Source organism: Cnephaeus nilssonii (assembly GCF_951640355.1).
Source record: "Cnephaeus nilssonii genome assembly, chromosome: 10".
In the NCBI taxonomy this organism is placed as follows: domain Eukaryota; kingdom Metazoa; phylum Chordata; class Mammalia; order Chiroptera; family Vespertilionidae; genus Cnephaeus; species Cnephaeus nilssonii.
The window spans coordinates 73740006-73765134 of record NC_137081.1 but is presented as its reverse complement, the minus strand read 5'-3'; positions in this window follow the sequence as shown (position 1 = coordinate 73765134).

Genomic DNA, 25129 nt, shown 5'->3' with positions numbered 1-25129 from the left:
TCTGCTTTCTTTCAGTGCTAATATAGACTGACATAATATAATCCATGTTTCCAGCCAGTCACCTGAAAACGTTATATTTTCATTCATGTTGGTATTTTCAAGTTCTTAACTTCCTCTTCCAGAACCTGCATTCCCTCTTCAGGCCCCAACCAAAAAGGAAAAAAGCCAGTGAAAATTCAAGTGAATGAGTTTTACTCTCCTATATTTTGTCATTGATTTTTATATCATTAATAATCAAACATACTTGAATTCTGGTAACTGCTTACCTCCCTCTGTGCAACAAATTGATATTGAGAACGGACAAGCATTAGCTCTTATAAATGAATCTTCTAAGCCTTAATTTCCATCTATGTTGCCGTTTTGTGTGAGGTGTGGAAGATGGGGGGAGGTGATAGAGAAAGGTGCAGATTTTTTAAGGGGATGCTGGTAGAGAAAGGAGACGATCATTCATTTAGCTGGATTCAAGACCACGTGAAGATTCAACCAACTCTCTGATAGCTGTCTCCACGTGCACAGTTCTGGTTCTCCTTTGCCCTCCTTTGGTTAAGCAGTGCTGCGGTCTTGGGGCAGGCAGTTACTCAGGCATGAGCAGAGCCAACATGATGGGCCAGGTACTGAAGGTCACCCAGAGTGGAAAACCCTGGGTGCCTAGCAATGTACAGTTGTAGGGTGGGACCTCGCCCCCAGGTGAACTTTCCTTGCCCCCACGTGACCACATCGCTGATCATGCGGTTTAAACCCCCTGACCTTTCATATTGGTGGTCATGAGGTTCAAACTCTCCCCTGACCTTTCTTTCCCTCGTACATCCTAGTCATTTGTAGACCCCCTTAGAGGAGAAACAAGGGGGCCAAATAGCCTCATATGACTCCCATACAAGCCCTTGCATGATCACTTCCTTAAGCATGAAGCACTAGAGATAACATCGAGGCCTCAGCTATGTTTCAGCTCCAGGCCCAGAAAAGTAGCAAGGCCAGGTGGGGCAAAGCCATGGCTGATATCAGGACCAGCTGTGGTGACTCATGCCCCCCTGCTCTGGTGTTGACCAATCAGTAGAGACCACAACCCTGAAAGGACACACCTGGAAAACTGATGACTGTTCTATGATATCCTCCCCTAAGACCTCCAAATAAAAACCCTCACGACAAAGGACTCAGGGTGGCTCTCCCCCAGCTAGGGCTCTCTCTGGAGCAGGCCCCAGCCTTTCCTCCTTCCTTCCCCAGGTGTGTATCCTCTTTCTTTCTTTCTTTCTTTCTTTCTTTCTTTCTTTCTTTCTTTCTTTCTTTCTTTCTTTCTTTCTTTCTTTCTTTCTTTCTTTCTCCTAAATTCCAAGGGCCCTTCTTTTGCCTCTGTAACTTGTTTCCTGAGCTCTCACAGCTCAGCAGGCTCACTTCTTTCATAGCTCACTTCTACCCCTGTGACTTTCTAAATAACATTTAGCTTGTATTTGAGTCTTGGCTCTGGATTCCTAAAAGTCCCTTAAAAGATACATTCTTTAAATAAGATGCTTTAAATAAAATTCTTTAAATGAGGATGCTCTGGTGTTGACTGAAGCTGAACACTGGGTGTGTTGGTTCTGGGCCTCTTGTGAGGGACTCTGGTGCAGGACAATGTAAGATGCTATCTATGACGCCCTGGGCAACCTGTTTGGAGCTACAAGTGATCCACAGTTTGTGCTGCCTCTGCTGGGCCTGGGTGCACACAGGAGGGACAAACCAGCACACCAAGGCTGGTTTTTACCAGCACCAGGCCTAGGGCAGGTTAGTAAAAGTCCTACAAGGCACCCTGAGATCTATAGCCGCCTGCCTCTGCCTGCTGGATGCCTGTTAGGCTCAGTCACTGAAAGAGCCTCTGGCAGCACTTGAGTTGCATGAGCTAGATTCACAGTGAGTCACCAGGTAGGAGCGAGTGGTGTTCAAACTTGGTGTAAGTGCTGGGTCTGAGGCCACTTAGCAAATGTCCTTAATTATACCAAGTCTAGATGCCACCTGCCGGGTGCTTGCACACCTTTGCAGAGGGGTAGAGTCTAAGGAAGCCATCAGGGTAAGGCCAGGAGAGTATATCAAGGCCCAACAGGTCAAGATTTGGTCATGTGAAGGGAGGGCACTGCTTTGGTCAGACATGAGAGGGAAAAATGGCCGGCCCCTGTCCTAGAGCCACACAATTCAGTCTACCCCAGATTCTGCTGGGAGGAGGCAGAGCTCAGCAGGGTGGAGCAACCAAGGGTCTGGAGGATGGGGCTAGTGGGAGGATGAGGGGGAGGTGCCAGTCAGGCTTCAGGGAAGGTAGGTGGTGTTGCTCCCACCCCAGAGCCACACAACTCAGTCCATCTTTGTTATTTTAAATAGCCCATGAGTGTCTTTTCAAAGGAACCTAAGATTTTTGTGAAAGTAATGCATGTACATCCTTTAAAAAAGTTAAATTGCACTATTAATCTTACATTAAGAATCAGCAATACCTGCCTCTGGACCAATCCTGCTCCTCAGAGGCTGTTTTCCTCACAATAATAGCCTATGTGTTTTCTATTTCTAGAACATATGATTTTAATTTTTAGTTCTTATTTTGTTAATACTTGATAATTTTTAAATTTTTGCAGTTTATTAAACTGCAATCAATGTGTAATATACTACATATATTTTAAAGTATAAAATTTGATGACTTTTGGCATGATCTATATTCCATGAAAAGATCACTACAAACAAGATAATGAACATTTTCTTGGGTTTCAAAGGTTTCCTTGTGCCCTTTTGAAGTCAACCTTTCCACATAACTCTCCATCATTATGCCACTGTTTGTTTTCTGACATTACAGATTAGTTTGCTTTTAGAGTTTTATAGAAATTGAATTATCCTATCTAATAAAAGAGTAATATGCAAATTGACCATCACTCCAACAACAAGATGGCTGCCCCCATGTGGTCAAAGATGGCCACCCCCATGTGGAAAAATATGGCCGCCACAAGATGGCCAGCAGGGGAGGGCAGTTGGGAGGGACCAGGCCTGCAAAGGAGGGCAGTTGGGGGGACCCAGGCCTGCAGGGGAGGGAAGTTGGGAGGGACCAGGCCTGCAAGGGAGGGCAGTTGGGGAGACCCAGGCCTGCAGGGGAGGGCAGTTAGGCAGGACCAGGCTGGTAGGAGAGGGCAGTTAGGGGTGACTGGACTGGCAGGGGAGGGCAGTTGAGGGGGACCAGGCCTGCAGGGGAGGGCAGTTGGTGGCAACCAGGCTGGAAGGGGAGGATAGTTAGGGGCGACCAGGTCTGCAGGGTAGGGACATTGGGGGTGACCAGGCCAGCAGGGGAGGGCAGTTAGGGGTGACCAGGCTGGCAAGGGAGGGCAGTTAGGGGTAATCAGGCCAGCAGGGGAGGGCAGTTTGGGGCGACCAGGGTGGCAGGGGAGGGCAGTTAGGGGCAATCGGGCCGACAGGGGAGCAGTTAGGCATTGATCAGGCTGGCAGGGGAGTGGTTAGGGGGTGATCAGGCCGACAGGCAAAAGCTGTTAGGAGCAATCAGGCAGGCAGGCAGGTGAGTGGTTGGGAGCCAGCAGTCCTGGATTGTGAGAGGGATGTCCAACTGCCCGTTTAGGCCCGAGGTGGGATCGAGCCTAAATGGGCAGTCGGACATCCCTCGAGGGGTACCAGATTGGAGAGGGTGCAGGCTGGGCTGAGGGACACACACCCTACCCCGCCCCCCATGTACAAATTTTGTGCACTGGGCCTCTAGTATAGTATATACTTTTATAATCTGGCTCTTTTCATTCCACAGAATTATTTTAATATTCATCCATATTGACTATCTACCAATAGTTCATTTCTTTTTCATGACTGAGTAGTATTTCATTATAGGTATACCACTATTTCCTTATCCATTTAATTACTGATGGACATTGGGAACTATCAAAAATAAGCTACTATGAATGTTCATTAAAAATTATCTTTTGACTTCTTGCTTGGCAGCTAAGATTTACCTCTCTTACAGAAATTTCCCCATTTATTCTTTTCTCTCCCCAACAAAATTTAATCATGTGTCAACTTTGGAGTAAATATCAATATTTGCTACTTATTTTTAAATGCAAATATTTCTCATTGCTGAGTTCAATAATGGGTATATCTATTTTATTTTCTCATGCAATGTTTTGTTAATAGTTGCTTCACTTTTTCCACTTGCTTATTTTTATAATTGGTACAAATAATTATTTCTCACCATCCAACAGCCTGTCAATGCCATTTTGCAAATGATAAAATGTAGTAGATGAGCTATCATTCTTATGTCATTCTGGGAACCCCTCATGGAGCCCTGCCTCCTCCTACTCCAATCTGGAGACTTGCTTTTCTGGTCAATACAAAGCTACATTCCCATTGCTCTTCTCTGGGAATTTCTTTTACGTCCTTCCTGGTCTTGTCTTGATGTCTCATGCTGTTCTCTTTCACCCTTATTTTAGTGAGTCTCAGTCTCCAGTGTATTCCTTAGATAAGTACATAGATAGGAGTTTAAATATTTATATTCTTTGCATGTATGAAAATTATTTCTTTCATCCAGTCTGCCTAGGAAAGAATTCCTGGTTGAAAATTATTTTTATACTACACTAGAGGCTCGGTGCACAAAAGTCATTCATGGGTAGGGTCCCTAGGCCTGGCCGGCAATCAGGGCCAATTGGGGCCTTCCAGCTGCTGGCCAGGGCCTTCCTTCTGGCTGTCAGCTGGGGCCTTCCTTCGTTCTGCACCCCTGGTGGTCATCGCACGTCATACCAATTGAACTCCTGGTTAAACTCCTGAGGAGACAATTTGCTTATTAGGATTTTATATATATAGATTGTACAAGCAACATCTATTGTTTTTTAACTTTCAATGTTGTCATTGAGATGACCAATATCATACTATAATTTTTTAAATATATTTCTTTATTGATTTCAGAAAGGAAGAGAGAGGGAGAGAGAGATAGAAACTTCAATGATGAGAGAGAATCATTGATCAGCTGCCTCCTGCATGCCCCCCACTGGGGATTGAGCCCACAACCTAGGCATGTGTCCTTGGCCAGAATCAAACCTGGAACCCTTCAGTCTGCAGGCCGACACTCTATCCACTGAGCCAAACCGGCTAGGGCTAATATAATTTTTATTGTGTGCAATCATCTTTTCCATCTAGAATATTTTAGCACTTTTTCCTTATTTCTCATGTTCCAAAATTTTGCAGTGATGTACCTTGTTAAATTAATTTCTCTGATCATCTTTTTCATCAGCAAAATTATGTTTTATGAAATATCTGGGCATCCTGTAGCCTGGGCAAGTTAACAAGTAAAATTAACCATCACAAGGTAATAGCCAGATCTTTGAGGAATAACGGAATATTACCTCCTATAATGCTATGTAATGTATGAGCCTGTGGCTCTGGGACCTTCTGATTTGTGGATTTCTTGTACATGAAGCTATTTTACCAGAATTCAAGTGCACCTTTGTGAAGGAGATACAGGGAGACTGGCAGCTGGGCTATTCCCTTACCTTTGTTTTGAGTTTATCTTGGTAATGCTTGCTTACTAACATATTAGTATCAATGAGAAAGAAATCTTGAACTAAGTTTGAATGATCACTTTCACCAGTGTTCAAAACCAGGCTGACTCTTCTGGTCTGACTTGATCACCACATTTCAGGCTGTGCATTCTAGTCCTTTTTGAAATATCAAAGACCAATTTCTGAGACCTGTTATTTTCTGAAGGCATGTGGTTGACTACTTGTAGTAACAAACAAGGATTTAGGTTCTTCTCTTTAAGTCCTGTCATTCTACATTTTGTTGGCATTTATTCCTAATTGACTGATTTTTTTTCCACTCCTAATCACTTTGCTTTTATGGATTTATAACTTTTTTTACCTTTATTTTGGTAGGATTTGAAGTAGAAGCAGATGTGAATTCATATACTCTCTGCCATGTTTATATAGTTGTATAATTTTTTACAAGTGTAAATTATATAATATGTAATAAATATAATAATTATATATTCTTATTAAGTATATACTATTCATAAGTATATCTTATTTTTATTTTCTATATAAATTCTTATTTTTAATCTTGCATAGTGCTCCCTTTCTTTCCTCAATTCTCTGGATAGAATTTTGCCAAGAGAGTAAAGCATTATTTAAAATTATATTTTATTGATTTCAGAGAGAAAGGGAGGGGAAAAGAGAGATAGAAACATCAAGGATGACAGAGACTCATCAATTAGCTGCCTCCTGTACACCCCACACTGGGGATCAAGCCGAAATCCAGGTGCCCTTACCGGTAATCAAACCATGATCTCTTTGTTCATAGGTCAATGCTCAACCACTGAGCCACATCGACCGGGCCATAAAGCGTCATTTACATGCAATAAAATCCACCTGTTTTAAGTGTAAAATTTGATAACATTTTTAGACTTTAGATGTTTACAATGCTCTACTCAATAGTGAAATGCAGAATCACCATAATTATATATGCCTTTTCTACCTTAAACCCACATAGATAAATACATGTATTCCTCCTGCTGAGAGTGGAAGGAGATTTATATGCCCTTAACATTTTAGAAAAAAATAATTGTGGATTTTTAGCATAGATATGGATGAAAATAAATGGGAAACCAATATAGCTGGCAATATAATTAACTATACCAGCCTATAGCAGAGCTACTGTTTATTATAAGCAATCATGACAAAAAAGAATATCCTTTACTGTACTACTCAACAATGCTTAATTGATTCCTACCATTTTTTCAAAAAATAGAAACCAAACAGAAAGGAAATCCACTAGGTTTTTTGAAGCAAGAGAAGAAAAAAATGAGCAAAATTGGTATTTGACCAAATGATTCTTGTCCAACGTGGAACAAAGGATTGTATGAAAACATCAGGGAGGCTGAATATTTGCAGCAGATGCTCTTTTGATGGCTGCTGATAAAGCATGACAGACACTTTGAGAGCATCTGATACATTTCCCACATGAAGCCCGCTGTTCTCTTTGCAAGTTTTGGAGGGGAGAGTACAGTATATCTCCCAAAATTTCTAAGCATGTGTGTTTTAATGTTATTTTTTTTATTTTAATGCATGCATAAATGCAAATACCTGTATTTATTTTTAATGATATAGTCTTTAATAATGGGTCTTTATAATGATCCTAGCCGGTTTGCTCGGTGTATAGAGCATTGGCCTGCGGACCAAAGGGTCCCAGGTTCAATTCTGAGCAAGGGCGTGTACCTCTGTTGCAGGCTCCTCGCCACCTGGGCCCTGGTTGGAGCTCATACAGGAGGCAACCAATTGATGTGTTTCTCTCACATTGCTATTTCTCTCTGTCTTTCCCTCTCCCACTCTCTCTAAAATAAATAAATAAATAAATAAAAATAAATACATAAGTAAATTGAACAATGGAACAACCTCCAAAAGACACTCAAATTTAAAATATGTCAAAAATGTATGAAAGTAGACAAATTTAAAAGTAAGTTAATTAAAAGATAATTAAATAAAAATAAAATAAGCCCAGGTCTTTAGGTACTTATAGACTGTAGGCAATCAGTTTAACCTCTAGTTTAGGAAATGGTGGGTGAGTTCTTAGAAGCTGATGGCCTAAAGAAACTGCAGATTACATCCTACACCTAATTCTCAACCCAAAACTTACTTAAAATTTCTATTTAATTTTTTTCTCTTCTGCAGAATGTTTCTTTTTTTCCTACTCCTCTAATGTTTGCCTCTATGAGTCTTTAACCCTTTCCTTCCTCCCTCTTTCTCTTATTCTCTCCTTAACTCACCAAGATGTGAAGGGACTGAAGTGTTTTATATATAACTATTCTTATAAAGGTTGAATCTCCCTACTTGGCTCATATCCCTCAAGGAAAAAAAATCTTGTTGGCTTCTCCTTACCTGTAGCACAAAGACAATATTGCTTAGCCTCCCCTTCAAGGTCTTCAACTGACCCCCATTTGTTTTACCAGGCTTATCTCTTAGGACAGTAACTCTTCCAGAATCCCAAATCCACAAGGCCACAGCAGCCAGTGAGCATGTGACGCATACTACTTACTCTCCATTAGTCATCCGTGTTCCTTCAATTTGCTTGGAACATGCCATGAATATTGTAGGTGTTTAACAAGTATAATTTGAATTTGAATTTTCTGTTATCAATTTGAAAGCAAATAAGTTGAAGTATTGCTATTTCTCAATTTAATAATTTAAAAGCTAATTAAATTAAGTCAGATTTGGCATATGACTCATTTTTTTTCACTCATTAACATCAAAATAAAACTACTAAAAGTATGAAAGGCATCCTTGTCTGCATTTCCATGTCCCGTCATTTTACTTGTTTGATTAGACAGATGGCAGTAGGTGTTTGACTCTGGCATGTGGTTGATGGGCATGGATGAAAAACAAGAAGTGAGATGGATTTCCAAGTTCAGAAATTGTTGACTAGTAGACCATAGTTCACTTTCACTGCTAAGAGATTTCACTGCCAATGTTTTAATCATTCTGGGCTCTTCTCCATTATATGAATTTGCTATATAAATTCTTATGTTTTCATCACACAGTGCACCCTTTCTTTCCACAATTCTCTGGATAGAATTTTGCAAAGAGAGTAAACAGACATTTCCTTGCCATTTACAAAGGGCTTTTTTTTTTGCCCAGGAAGTCCACAGTTTAGACACAAATGAAATACAAAATGTGCCACATTCTACTCTGAAAATAACCTTGTGTCAATGTCAAATGTGGAGAATAAATTTCAGGAAATAATCATGGTTCCTCTGTAAATTTAATGCCTACTTCACAGAATTTTTCCCTGGACTTATATGCCCTGATGTTTTTATAGGCATTAATATAAAAAAAAAAAACAATTTAGGTTGTTTTAAAAAATCTAAAATCTGATTTATCTACGAGACACACTTCAGAACACAATCCAATTTTTCTATAGTAATTCTATGTCAATATTTCCTGACAGAAGACAAATGTTGTTATTATTTTACCATTTCTTACCTTTGTAAAAGTTTAGAATTTTACAGAATGACTCTTCTTTACATGTCAAAATTGTAAGTTGATGAAAAGAAAAAAGAACTGTAGCAATTTTTATATCTGGTGGCAATGATGAATAATCCTTGTGGGTTGAGTTATAAATGGGGCACATACCATATTGACAACTGAAAAAAAAATAGTGAATATAATTTTAATGGAGAAACATATCTGTTCATCAAAACCAGGATATAATTTTTTAAAAAGCTCTACTTTGACTTGTTTCACTTTTAATTTGATTGGATACTCTCCATGATAGAAGATGGAAATCAAGACTATCTAAAAGTCATCAGTCTCCATCTAGTAGTTCATTGGCTGACATATAGAACAAATAGCTGGGGAATTAGCACTCAGCAAAATTGGGAGAGAAAAAAATTATGCTTCAGGGTTTTCACCTTTTCTTTTCTGAGCCCTTTTCTAAATCTTATTTTCTATTATCCACCCTCTAACACACCTGCAGAATCACTCAATGTACTCATACTATCTTAGCCCTTTTCATAGAGGAAATCTGATAAATTCTTTCCAGATAAGTGCTTAGGATTTAATGTGCTGTAATGAGCAAGAGAATTAGAAATTAACAAAAGAGCCTACGAGAAAGACAACGAAGACAATGCATAAATCAGCAATTGTGGGATTTTAAGAAATAATTTGGGGAGAACCTTTCTAGAACTTTAATCTCAAGATACAAATGATAGGACTTTCTCTGAAATGATGCCCATAACCTTATGAGGAAACAATTGTGTTGGATTTACATTTTATGTGTGGACTGGAGCTTAGAAGCAGGGTAACTGGTACAGCTTTGGTTTTCTGGGCATTTTCGCTGGAGCATTCCCAGTAATTACTCACTGTGTCTAAGAGGATGGTACAGCTAGCAGTTCTGCTGCACTTCTTTCCAGGCACCCATTCCTGATGCCATCCACCTCATTCCTTTTAAAAAATCAAGAGCATACTCCACAGAGTCTTTGTTATTTCCATAGAAGCAATTTCCCAAAATAACTGACCCTCTCAATTCCTTCTTCAAAGCAAACTAATTCCAATTGAACCCTTAGTATTTTGGCTAATCCATAGAATTTCTAGCTCAAAAAATTATTTTTCATCAATTTAGTTGTTTATTCCCAAACCTTTTATGCCAGTTACACTTGTTAAAATTATTTAATTTTATTAAATAGTCTGAAGACTATGAAAAATAATTAAGATAGTACACAAATATGAAAGTAAAAAAAGAGTACTGTGAAATGTTTACCACCAATGCTGATGAAACCCACACATCATGGAGACAGGCAAGTAAATTATAACCCTGTTACAGATTCCCCAGAAAAGGAATTCCTCTCCTTAACACTCACAGTTAGCCTTTAAACTTGATGTAAATTTGTGACTGTTTGCTTTCTGGGTTAGGCTGATTCCACTAGACTATGCATTCCAGAAGAAAAGGGACTTGGACTTTGAGTTCACTGCTCTGTGTCTAACATTTGGATGAATGGCTAGAAGATACCCATCTTATTAGGTTAGTGGTTGAATGAACTAATGACTTAGTATCATTGAGTGGTTCTGTATGTGTGTTAGAGGGTGAGTAATAGAAAATATGATTTAAAGTATAAACACATTACTTTCTATGAAATAAGAAAATGACAGTGAAATCAACTGTTGGGCAATTAACCCAGGAATAAACAGGAATGGTGTCCCATGGAACTGAAACAAAGAGGAAAGGTAGGAGCAGAGGATGATCATACTGCACTATGATAAGGACTGTAAGAACCAACTACATACAAACAAGTCTTGAGACTTGGACTTTGAGGATACCTAGTTTATTGGTCCCATTGGAGTTGGCTTCTCTTATATGTAATACATTAGATATTGAAAACGCAAATTTGCTACCCAACTTGCATTTATTGTGGCAACACACTTAATCTCTGAAAAGTTACACAGACTAAAAACAAGAAACTGCAGAGGACAGGCTGAAACTGTGCTAGGTGGGCAATAACCTTAGAAGATTAGATAGCTTATCTGTCATGTTTCCATAGGTAACCTAGGATGTGTCCCAGGAAAGAGCAACATCAAAGCAACACTCTGGCTCCCTCTAGAGGAAGAGTTCTCAACCTCCTCTTCATAACCCCTATGACAGATGACACGCCCCTGCAGGGCACACTCTCAAAGGTATGTCTATGGTTATTCAGAGCATGTGCCATTTATAACTGTATCTGATACTCTGGCCCTCAAAATTTATATTAAAATTAAAAAATTAAAAAGTTACTTTATTATGTAGATAATTTGAATACATCCTGTATATTTTAAAATAGTAAATCTATTTTCAGCCTAATGGAGTATCTGGTACTGCATTCCACCTCCTACTGTAATTACTATGAAATTGAACAAAATACAACAGGCAACTCTTTTAGACATTGGTCAACAAAAGCATAGGACTGTGGTCCTTGAGAGAAAACAAACACATAAGGCTTGCTCACACTCACTCTGCACTTTGTGTCACAATGAAAGAAATAGAAGCCAATAAGAGTAGTGAAAAAACTGAATTAAGGGTGTAGACATGACTGGTAACAGTCACTTAAGCATTTAAATTTGGGAACCATGTTACCAGAGAAGATGAAGCTTAGGGTAAATGTATGTGGAAAGGGGTGCAAAAGTCTATGTGGGCATTAAGTGCTGTTTTCGATCAAGGTCTGAGATATGCATCCACAAAGCAAGACTGCAGGGCTTTACACACTATACATTTTTTTTAAAAAGAAGATATAGACATGGCTAATAAAAGCATAAAATGTTTTTTACATTATTAGTCATATGGAAAACACAAATTGAAAACACAAAACGTAATAAGATACCATTTCACCCTTACTAGAATGGCAAATAGTAATGACTGACAACACCAATTATTGGCAAGGTTGTACAGCAACTAAGATTTTCATGTATTGTTAAGAATGCAAAAAGATATAACACCTATGGAAAAATAGTTGGCAGTTTCTTAATGACATTAAATATATACCTAAGAATTCTATTCTTAGGTATTCATCCAAGAAAAATTATGTTCACAAAAAGATTTGACAAAGAATGTTCATTGAAGCTTAATTTATGTAGCCTCAAACTGAAACAACCCAAATATTTCTCTACAGAAGAATTAGTAAGCAAAGTGTGTTTATTCATGTAATAGAATACTAATCAGCAATAAGAAAGAAGAAACTACTTAAACACACAACATGGATGAATCTCAAAATTATTGTATTGAAAAATAAAACAATATACAAACGATTAGAGTAGTTATATCAAGTTCATGAACAGGAAAATTAATCTATGGTTATAGAAATGAGAAGTAATGTCAGTATCATGGCAGCCTAACATGTCCCTTGTTTTTGTGCCCCCACATCACTAATAGAAATTCAGCATTTATCCACTGACAGCTATCATTGTGTTGGCTGCTGTCATTTTTTTTTATTTGACAGTCTAAGGAAAAGAGGTCAGTGTCCCTGACTATAATCAGATATTGCATGTTTAATATTTTTTTGCAGCACACCAGTATGCCTGCTGCAGCACACCAATTGAAAATTGATGGTTTATACCATTAAAATGATGAATATGAGTCCCAGGAGGAGAAGAGTTGGAGAAGGGGGCAGAAAGCTTTTTTAAAGCAATAATGGCAGAGAACTTCCCAAATCTAAAGAGAGGTTTGGGTATTCAAGTTCATGAAGCTCATAGGTCATTTAAGGAAAGTAACTTAAAGAGCTCCTCTACAAGGTATCCTATATAATAAAAGGCTAATATGCAAATTGTCCCCATGCGGGGGAGTTCGACTGACTGGGAGTTAGACGTGTGCTGACCACCAGGGGGCAGCACAGAACATGGTGGGCATCCGCAATGCAGCTCTGGCAGCAGGCGGCAGTGGAGGTGCTACTGTCCCCAATGGGCCCTGACGAGAGCGAAACCACGGGATGGTGGTGCAGGTGAGTGGGTGGAGCCAGGCCAAGAAAGGTGCAAGCGGGGGCCCCAATCGCCCCGCTGGCTGGTTGCCCCACAGATCTGCCCTGATTGCCGGCCAGGCCTAGAGACCCTACCCATGCAAGAATTTTGTGCACCAGTATTATAATAAAACTGTTAAAAATCAAAGACAAATAAAAATCTTAAAAGCAGACAGAGGGGGCAGGAAAGCTTGTGACTTACAAGGGCACCTCTCATAACTATTAGCAGATTTCCCAGTAGAAACCTTACAGGCCAAGAGAGAGTGGTGATAACATATTCAAAGTATTGAAATAAAGAAATCTCCAGCCAAGAATACTTAAACTGGCAAAGCTATCCTTCAGAAAGGAAAGATATAGACTTTTCCAGATAAACAAAAACTGAATTCATCATCATTAGACCTGCCTTACAAGAAATGTTAAGAGGAGTTCTTCAAGCTGAAATGAAAGGATGCAAACTAGTAACATGCAAATATACAAAACACAGGTAAATATAGTAATAGTCAAATTCAGATCATTCTAATACTGTAAAGTGGTGGAAGGTTAACCACTTACCTGTAGTTATAATGGTTAAAGCAAGAATATTAAAAATAACTATCGCTACAATAATTTGTCAATACATATGTATTAAAAAAGAGGTACATTATAACCATAGAAACATAAAAGTGAAGAAGTAAAAGGAAATTATAGCTGATCAGAGTTATTACAAGCGTAAAATTGACTATTATACCTAGAGATGTTTTATGTAATATCATGGTAACCACAAGAAAAATTCTATAGTTGATTCACAAAAGATAAAGAGAAGGAAACCAAAGCATATCACTACAGAATATGCATCAATTCACAAAGGACAGCAGCAAAAGAGGAAGAAAGGAAAAAGGGAACTACAAAATAGCCAGAAAACAATTAATAAGATGGAATTAGTAAGTCCCTATTAATGATTACTCTAAATGTAAATGGATTGACCAAAAGACACAATGTGGCTGGATGGATAAAAAGGCAAGAACCAACTATATGCTGCCTGCAAGAGACTCATTTCAGCTTTAAGGACACAGATAAGCTCAAACTGAAGGAATGGAGAAAGATAGCCCATGCAGTTGAAACCACAAGAGAGCAGAAGTAGGTATACTTATATCAGACAAAATCAGCATTTAAGCCAAAAATGGTAATAAGAAGCACAAAGGTCATTATGTAATGATAAAGGTGACATTACATCAATAAAATATAACAATCATCCTATAGAATAAAAGCCTAATATTCTAAATGTCCAGTCGACCAGTTGGCTGTTCAACTAATCAAAGTGTAATATGCTAATGATATGCTAAGGCTGTTCAACCGCTCGCTATGACATGCACTGACCATCAGGGGGCAGACAGTCGATCGGTCGACCAGTCACTATGATGTGCACTGGCCACCAGGGGGCAGATGCTCTGATCAGTAGGTTAGCTTGCTACTGGGTCCGGCTGATTGGGACTGAGTGAAACAGGCCAGACACGCCCTGCAGCCCTCCCGCAGTCACTCCCTGGCTAGCCAACCTCCTGTGTCTCTCCCCGGTCCCAGTCGTGCACTGGTGGGGTCCCTTGGCCTGGCCTGCACCCTCTTGCAATCTGGGATCCCTTGGGGATGTTGGAGAGCTGGTTTTGGCCCAATCCCACAGGGAGAGCACCGCTCAACCAGAAGCTGGGCTCATGGCGGGCAAGTGCAGCAGCAGTGGCAGGAGCCTCTCCTGCCTCCATGGCAGTCGGACATCCCACGAGGGCTCCTAGACTGTGAGAGGGTGCAGGTGTGGTTGAGGGACCCCCCCAAGTGCACAAATTTTGTGCACTGGGCCTCTAGTAAATATATATGCAGCCAGTCAGAACACTCAAATACATTAACCAAATACTAACAGGCCTGAAGGAAGAAATAGACAGCAATACAATAATAGTAAGGCATTTTAATACCCAACTTTCAATAATGGATTGATTATCTGAGCAGGAAAATAAGAAGGAAATGTTGAACTTGAACCATATGTTAGACTAAATGGACCTAATAGACCAGTGGTCGGCAAACTCATTAGTCAATGATTGAAATTTCTTTTGAGAGCCAAATTTTTTAAAGTTAAACTTCTTCCAACGCCACTTCTTCAAAATAGACTCACCCAGGCCGTGGTATTTTGTGGAAGAGCTACACTCAAGGGGCCAAAGAGCCGCATGTGGCTCGTGAGCCGCGGTTTGCCGACCACTGTAATAGACAAATACAGAACATTTCATCTAGCTGCAGCTGAATACACAGATAGATATAGAGAGATAGAGAGAGACTAGAGGCCCGATGCACGAAGATTTGTGCAAGAATGGGCATTCCTTCTCTTGGCTGCCGGCACCACCTTTGTTCCAGCTCGGAGCCGCCTTTCTGCCCTTGCTCTGGCCCGGAGCTGCCTTTCCACCTTCCCCTGCTGCCCAGAGGCCTGGAGCGGCTGGGGCGGTGTGGAACGCCTGCGTCATTGCCATGGTGATGACGCAAGCATCCCACCCTGCCTCCCGCCACTCGGTGCCTGCATATGCAAATTAACCCACCATCTTTGTTGGGTTAATTTGCATACTCACTCCTGATTGGCTGGTGGGCATCGCGAAAGTATGGTCAATTTGCATCTTTCTCTTTTATTAGTGGAGATAGAGATAGAGATAGAGATAGAGATAGAGATAGAGATAGAGATAGAGATAGGTATTGGTATAGATATAGATATAGATATAGATATAGATATAGATATAGATATAGATATAGATATAGATATAGATATAGATATAGATATAGATATAGATATAGATAATAGATATAAAGAGATAAAGATGGAGATGGAGATGGAGATGGAGATGGAGATGGAGATGGAGATAGATGCAGATGTAGATATAGATTCCAACATGAGAAAGAAGGAAATCATTCTATTGTGACATCATGGATTTACCTTAAGAGGATTATGCTAAATGAAATAAGCCAGAGAGGGAAAGACAAATACTATATGATCACACTGATATGTGGAATCTAATAAAGCTAATCTCATAGAAATAGAGAGTAGAATGGTGGTAACTAGAGGATAGGGGACATAGGAAGTGGTCCAGTTATAAAATGAACAACCTCTGGGGAGCCAATGTACACATGGTGATTAGAGTTAACACTGTGTTATATACTTGAAAGCTGCTAAGATAACAGATCTTAAACATTTTCACCACAAGAAAGAAATAGTTATTATGTGACATGGTGGAAATGTTAACTAATGCTATGATGGTAATTATTTTGCAATATATGTGTATCAAATCAACACATCCTCTCCATTAAATTATATACTTAAGAGTGTGCATTTCAGGGTTTATAAACTTTACCTTAATAAATAAAATTAGCATATTTCTTGCAAACTTTGATCTTTCTACCATTATTAGTAACAAATTACTTAGAAAACACTTCACCTCACTGCCTACCAGGGTTAAGAATTGCTCCTCTCAGTCATACACCAGGAAGTCATAACCGCGTCATTCAGAAAAAGCAGTTTGGAGACCCTAATAGCTGTTACCTTAGCAGAGATGCGGGAGCTGAGAAGCACTGAGTGAACCAATGTGAAAAGTTATGTGGATAAATGACTCCAATTGCCCATTGTGTAAGAAGGTGTTAGTTGCAAACTTTGATCTTTCTCCATTATTAGTAGTTTCTACCAATAGTGGTTTCTACCAATGGAAACCACTATTCAGTCATTTAGTCAAACATCTAATCAGTCTCTAATATGAACTAGCACTGTCCTAGGCCTAGGATATCCAATGCTAAACTCACTAATATCATAGTGGGAGAGACAGATAGTTATCAAATAATCACACCCATATACATACTAATATGTACTAATTAGTTCTAAAAGTACTAATATAAAAAGAACAATGAAGGAAAAGTACACAGGGCTATGCAAGCTCCTACCAATAATAGAAACTCCTTATATTGATTTCTTACAACAACCCCATGAAGTAATTTCAGTCGTTATCATTTCCATGGAATAGCTGAAGGCCACGAGGCAATGAGAGGATCAGGAACTTGCTGAAGGTCACAGGGCTAGCCAGTGGCCAAGCCAGACTTTTCACTTAGGCCCTCTGTGCGTTCTTCACCACAATGATACAGTGCATAGTCTGGATGTTAAGAAAGATGAACCCGGCGTGGTGGTGGGGAGGGGGGGAGGAGCAAAAATAAACATTTAAGCTCATACCTGAGAGATACGTAGGAATTACTTGGGAGAAGAGAGAGAAAAATGTGTGCAAATCACCTGACAGTGGGGATCATAGTTGAGGGACAAGAAAGTTGTCTATACCTACAGATTCTATGAAAATTAAAGGTTCTAAGGATAATTAAACAAGTCAGGAAAGAAAGATAATATGTGTTGACTTTAAAGTTTCATTAGTCGGCACCCTTTCTAAAATAAAAATAAAAAAGCCTTCTAAATTAAGAATTAAACTACATTCCCAATCAGCAGCTGAATCTCTTTGTTTGTCCCTAGCTGTTTGGGGTAAGGAATGGGACAACCTTCACTGTTCTGAGACCCTTTCAAACTTAGATACTAGTACCGTTCACCAATTATTAAGCGCTGCGATTGCACTAGCGCTGAAAGCTTTAGCCACAACTGCTATTCGTTTTTCTAATCCAGCTGAGGAAAGTTCTTTTCCCAATAAGTGTGGCCCATTGTTCTACAAATAATCTTCTCTAAGAAACACGAAGCAGTTAATTCACCCTGCCAAACCTAGCGGGAAGTTAATACTTTTTTCAAATATCAAATCAGTCTAATTTCATTTAGTCTTAAATGATTTTTCTGGCCCCTCTTCATGTAGATACCTCTGCAGTCAATTAGCATTGTCACTTTTAATCTTCTGCAGCCCGATCCTGGTCATTTCCCATTAGAGTCCCATTAAATAGACTCTATGGCCTGGCTGAACTGACTGCAGTGCAGCAACTGCAGGAACACGGGAGCCTCATTATGCAGCTGGCATTTACTAAAGGTTAGACATTACCGATAACCTTAATCACGAATTATGCTACATTTCTCAAAATTCATTCCTGGATTTCCTCGCCACCAAGCCCAAATGCTCCCAGAATACTCAGGCTATGCCCAGGTGGAAAGGCACCTTGAATTATGCATCTCAGCTCAAACCAGTTTAAACTCCATAGCCTTTGCTCGAGACCCACACATCCTGGAGCTCAGGTACAGAAGCACCTGCGGCGAGCTGCAATGCCAGGCGCACTCTGACTAAACAGAGCCCTGCCCTGCTGTGGCTTTTCCCAGTCCAGAGGTCCTTCAAATAAAATAACAATGAAACTGGAGAACATTGAAGGACAGATACAACCTTTGGAAAATATATATCTTCTGAGTGAGAATATATAGAGCAAAGTTAGAGTAACTCAAAACATATAGCAGATACAAAATAGTATCCCCTAACAGAAACAGCATCAAGCCAGATGTTGGAAAACGTGGCTTCCATGTACCCAATAGTAAGTGCCACTGTGGCCTCAGGAGTCACCCGATTCCACTGGGCTTCTTGTTCTGAAGTCCCTGGTTACAGAAATATCAAACATAAATAGATATAAATATAAATAAGAACAGAATTAGAAATGGAAATAACAGGTGTCTGAGTAGTGGCTTTAGTTGATTAGCACATGCCATCCCATTGGCAGAGTGGTAACAGAGGAGACAAGCCGGACTGGGCCAGTATTCCCTTTGCCGCTGGGCCGGTCCTCCCTGTGGAGCAGCTTCAAGCAGTCCCAGAGAGACAGGGAAGGCAGTACTGAAAGTCAGCTCTGTTTACTCACAGTTTTGTTGGCAGGCAGTCCCAATGGATAGAGATCCACAGTCATCCAACAGCACAACCATCGCACGGACTGTGGCCCCTTTTATCCTTCCTTCCACCCATAGGCCCATTCAGTCCATCCCGTACACACGCTTTAGACAGAGTTGCTGCCCTCGAAGGGCCTATAGTTTAGTAGAAAGAAAGTCAGGCTGGCTTTGGACAGATGGTCCCAGTAAAAATCATGAAACTCCAGTTTTTACCTTTATTTTAGACCAAAGTTCTTGGGCCCTATTCTAGATTTGATGTCTCCCCAATTGTCCTCTTACAAAATTCTATCAATTCCTCCTCATCGGCCTCAAGACATTTTTTATGCTTGAACATCTAGAATCAAACAGCAAATAGGACTCATCGGTGGGTGTCAGAGACTTGGTATGTTACTGAGTATTTCTGGCGGGGGGAGGGAGGGGAGTAGTTTCTTTGGTTTACCAGACCCAGAAACTCATTCAAGGCCCTAATAATGTTTCCTGGTAGAATTCTTGTTGGATCTACTTCAAGTAGTGGCTAAGAGTCATTTGTAATTAACTTACTAACAAATGCTTGCAAAAGGGCTTAAAAACTATTTTTAAGTATTTTAAGCACACTATCTGAAACTGTCCTATAATCTTTCTCATCAAGTTAATTTTTTAATACATTCAAGATAGATCATTTTAACAGAGCCAAGTTGTGATCACTAATGGAAGAGGTGAAAAACCAGTGTGGTTCTAGGAATGTCTGAGAACGTTCGTGGGGGTCACCTAAGTTGGATAATGAAGGGTCTAAATGACAGGAAGAGAGAAATACTTCCCAGTAATGAAATGACCTGGGGGAAGTATGAAGGCAGGACCCACCTGTTGACATTGATCAGAGCAGTGCTGATCCTCCTGCATTTCATCAAGTCAAAAGCAGGAACGAGAAAAGGTCTTTGGGGCAATTCCCCCCCAATTAAAATGAACATAGCTACACTGAGTGCCAAGAACTTGCACCTGCCATACTAAATAGAAAAATACAAGTAGAAACAGTTGCATTGTTTTTAGCCAAAATGGTATCAACACTATGCGTATTTGAGAAGTGGTGATACCCTCACAACTTTTTAATATTTTTTTCTTGTGTTAGTTTGAGTCCCGCGAGAAGCAGATGTTAAAATGTTATTATACGTGCAAGAAATATATGACTGAAAATAACTGTGAGAGAAGCGGGAGGGAGATGAGAGAGGCTGGGAGAACTGTCAGGTTGTGATATAAGTCTGATCCTGAGTGAAGGAGAGAGAGGAGATGAGAAAGGCAGGGGGTAAGCATGGCAGACTGCAGGGCACTGCTAAGAAAAGTTTGGTGTGATGTTCAAAGACTCCTCAACTAATTCAGAAATCCCAAGTTTCCTAGGCACTGGTCTGCCTTGATACCCTGTGTGCTCAGTTTTGGTCTGGGACTGGCCACAGGAAGCATGGTCTCTGTGCTAACACGGCATGTGTTTCAGAGAGCAGTGGCTAAGGACTTGGGCCAATCACATTGCATGTGGTTGGAAATCTGAGGACATGTCCTGTTAGTCATCATAATCCTGAAATGAGATTGGGTCATACCACAAAACATAGTTCACATGTGGCTCACCATGAATTCCAATAATTTCAGCTCAAAGGGTTAATGATAATGATACCTAACATTGGTAAGCTGCTTGGAGATATTGCAGGTTCACTACCAGACCACCACAATAAAGCAGGCATCTCAATAAAGCAAGTCATAATCCTTTTGCTGGTGGAGAGTCTTGTCTTCAATTTGTAGAAGAAGAAGAAGAAGAAGAAGAAGAAGAAGAAGAAGAAGAAGAAGAAGAAGAAGAAGAAGAAGAAGAAGGAGGAGGAGGAGGAGGAGGAGGAGGAGGAGGAGGAGGAGGAGGAGGAGGAGGAGGAGGAGGAAGAGGAGGAGAAGGGGGAGGAGGAGGAGAAGGGGGGAGGAGGAGGAGGAGGAGGAGGACACACAACATCTATGGACTGCAGGAAAGCAAAGCACAATAAAATGAGATATGTCTCTACTCACCACCACAAAAAAATATTGCCAATTTTATAGATGGAGAAATCTAGTTGACACAAGGATATGAACAGAGAACTCTAACCCAGGTCTTTTGACTCTTCCTACTACTCATGCTGATTAAGGTGGGGACTAGATCACCTGCTTTCTGAAATAATGAGCAATATTGTGAACAGTGCATGACTAGGGTAGCAATATAAATTATCAACAGCACTAAGTATGAAAAGGAAAGGAGGCAGTGTTAATAATTCTATCAGGTCAATGACACTCTCTTCATTAGCATTTTCCTCACATGTTATAATCCTGTAACAAGGACAGGTATGTAATATCAATCCTATTCAAAGTGTCCACAGAGAGGTAATCCTTATCAGGAGAACCATCAGGGAAGAATTGTCCTCAGCTGCCTTCTCAATCCTGCTGCTTTTTTCAAGGAAATATTCCCCCTTCAGATCCTCTGGGGCCAATCCTCCTGTTTCATCAAAGTACCTGGAACTTCTTACCCTGTGTTTAGAAGGTTTATTTTAGATCATAATTACAGATTAAATTGCACATTTATTCAGCATCTTTGCCACCAACCCTACATTTCATTTGCAGATGGCTGTTTGCCTACAGTATCTTATTTATTTAATTGATTGACTGTCTCCATTTTCAGAGTAATTGTTTATCTCAAGTGGCATAACAGCATGCTCTGTTGCTATGCTCTACTTGGGAAGACAGTTCTTTCTGCTGAGAAAATTCAATGTCTTATTAAAGAAAAGAGACTGAAATATAGCTCCAAAATCTCTCAGCCAAGGTCCATGTTCCTCACAGCTTTGCAGATTTCCTCTTTTCCTGATGAACTTGCACACAGGAAGAGCACTTGCTCAAATGGAAGTCCATCAAATATTTTAGGGAATCATGGACTTCATAATTGTCTTCATATTTGTTTAGCATCTCTCTCTTTCCACACAGATCATGATTTTTTTTCTGATGCTATTCGTGATTTCACCAAGCCTAAGAGTTTCTACCCTGTGACAGCTAGAGATAAGGATCTCTCTAAGCACAACCATTGGTGCATGCTGGATTTCAAATCATATTTCTGAATTGGTAGTTGACCGACTCCAGGCAGTCATTTTCAGCCATCACTGCATTAATGACACCAACCAAATCCACGGTTCTTTTCATTATGATTGCAGCAATATATCTCAATAAATATTTCATTTCAAGCCAGTACAACTAATTCTACCTCTATTCCATCCCAATTCACTCTGGATGAGAGTCTTCATGACTATGGTGCTGCAGTGTGCCGAAGGTTATCACCGCTGCACTTCCACCAGCAATGGCCTCCTTCTGGCCATCTGGCCAGCATTGATCCCATTTTAGAATCCTTTATGAGTAAAACTCATATAAAAACTTCAGGCAAAAATTCTTCTAGTTTGGGTGGTCCTAGAAAGATCTGAGTCCAAATGGAAGTAAAGGAACAACATTAAGAAATGGGAAAGTGATACTGGGAAGGGAGGGCAGTGTTAAGCCTGTAACCAGGGAAAAATCTGGGGGAAAGGATAAAAAACATCTCAGAATTATCCCACATGGGTCACAAGGGAACTGGGACATTTTTACACCAATTTCTAAGTCATTGATTGAGGCCTTTTTTCAGGGATGATCATTTCCTGGTACTTGTGGCTTGCCATGACAGAGGGGGCATGGCCTCCTGCACTTCTGGATGTAGATTCTGGGAATTGAACATCTAGAGTTCCTTGAAATGATGGAGTCTAAGGGTCATGAAAGGGACAGTGACAACATCTGCTACATACTTTGAAGGATGAAATTGTTAAATATCTTTGATTTAAACGAAATGGTATAACTCAGTCCTGGATCAAATTCTGTCGCCTTCTCCGAGTATTAACATTATACACAAGGCCTGGATTTTCCACAAGCCATTTCTTAGATTGTTGCTTCATTTAGTCTGTAGTATACTGTAATAATGAGGAAGAGTCTAGCTTGGGAGTCAGTCAGTCTGAATTTGAATATAAGCTGTCCTGATTGTTATCTGTGGTTTTTGACGTGTTTCTGAGAATTACCTCATAAGAGTTATTGTGATGAAAGAAGACATAGCATGTTTAAAGAATTTGACCCAGTATTTGGCAAACAGTAAGCCTTCATTAAATAGCAATTCAAGAGGATTCAGATATAAATTAGGATTTGCAATGATACATCTTGTTTGCTCAAGCTTTGATAAGGCCCATATGTAAATTCACGTATATGCCCGTCTATATACATAGCTAGATATTTTCTGTTTGCCCCATTAGATTCACCATCTACCTTTTGTCATCTATCTCTGTGCACACCCTGCTTGGGTCAACGGGGCTCTTGTGCTCTCCAGGTTCCTATGGGGTTGGCCAGTGAGATGCAGGAGATGAAAATTAGAGGAAAGGAGGAACGGAGGTCATGGTATCTACTTCCCCCATGATTTTACTTCTGGGTCATTATAGGTGGACTATATCCCTCTGTTGAAAGTCACAACCACTGGCAGGTAAATCTCTTCATACAGCTTCCCTCTGGATTCTCCTTGTTCCTTCAGGCTTGGTGGTGATAAAGGCTCCTTGTAGTTTCTATGCCCTATGGTATTACACTATACTCTATTGGTTTCCTAACCACAATTTTGTAAGTAATCCCTCCTCGATTATTCCAAGTTTGAGTGTGCCAACTATTTCTCATAAGGATCCACACTGAGATATTAACAAAGGGTCATATTTTCTCACATGGGCCTTATAGGTATGATGGGCATGTGTTCTGGGGATGGGGGATAAGGAGAATAGGAATGTGTGCCTATACATGCATGTAAATATTACTTCCAGTAATTCCATTTCCAAGGCTCTGCACTAGGCGCACGCGCGTGCACACACACACGCAGCACATGCACACAGAGGCACTTGCTGTGGGTAGAAATGCATTATATAAGGATATGCCAAGATCAGGAGTTCTCAACCATTTTGCTGCTAAGAGATAGTTGATCCTTCCATGAGTAATTCTCTTTCCCTATGCCAATGATTCTCAGGTGTGAGAGGGTAGTATTTTGGAATTAATGAATCTTAAAAAGAGGTTTCAAAAGTTTACAGGAGGTTGATAGGGCCCTTGTCTAAAATACCACTCCTTAAGGAGCTCTCCTTCTCCTAAATAGACTTCCAGAAGTTGAACTTTTCACCTGGTGTCCTCTTATTCCTGAACAAAAGAAAAGAAAATGAAACATAGTAAAAATATGTGGGGTTTTGGGGTCTTACAAACCTGAATTTGAATCTTAATTAGCAGCATCCTGGCACTGTTTGGAGTGTGTTTTTTTTAATCTGTAAAGTTGGAATATTGAAGCATTGTTATAAGAATAAAGAGTTATTATGAGTATTTATTTAACATATATGTATTAATATAATGCATTTGAAATGAGATTTTTAAAATACTCAATACATTAATGAGTGGTAGATATCAATATTGGTTGGACAGTAGATACAGTGTATATGCAGAAACAGGGGTTAGGGGACATGTACATTTACCTCCCATTCTAAGATGGTGGGAATACAGGGAAATTTGGAGGAAACATGTGAAAATGAAACACACAGATGCTTCAGTATCATTCTTCTGGACACTGAAATATTTTCTTAGGAACTTCTCATTTAATGTTATATTCCACCTTCTTTAGACCAGTATTCTATTTAAATAGTTCCTTTCAGTCCTGATAATCCTCAACAGATCAGGAATATGTTCCTTTTCCTGTATTACTCCATACAGTTACTGAGAGCCAGGAAAAGCAAGGAATAACCTCAATGCTAAATGTGTCAAACAGAGGAAATAAGACCTGCTAAGATGATTTCTTTTAGGAAATTGAACTCAAACTCTTTCCATATTCCTATAGTAAATGTAATTTGTAGCTCCAGCCCTCAAAAAAGAATGACTTTGTGTACTGGCAAATACATAATCCTATAAAATAGAGGGAAACTATGTTATACAATGTCAAGTATAATGTGAAATGGCTGCCTCAACAAGGTGTATATCAAGGTTAATCTGAGCAAAAGGAAGTTTCCCAGATTATTTCCCAGCCAAGAGCATAAATGTCCAGACTCACTGTGAGTCTGTAAAAAAAAGCCAACCCTCTCTCACATGTTGTCCCTGTTCTGAATTGTCTTGGACCTTTTGCTCTCTTTTCTTCCTCCTCTCACTCTGTAGGAAAAGGTGCAACTTATTTCATTGCACATTCTTATACCTACAATAACATGATAGCAAACCCCAGGCACCAGGGCCAGGAGAACTATTTCAGAATTCTCAGGCATCTTTTGCTTTTAATCATT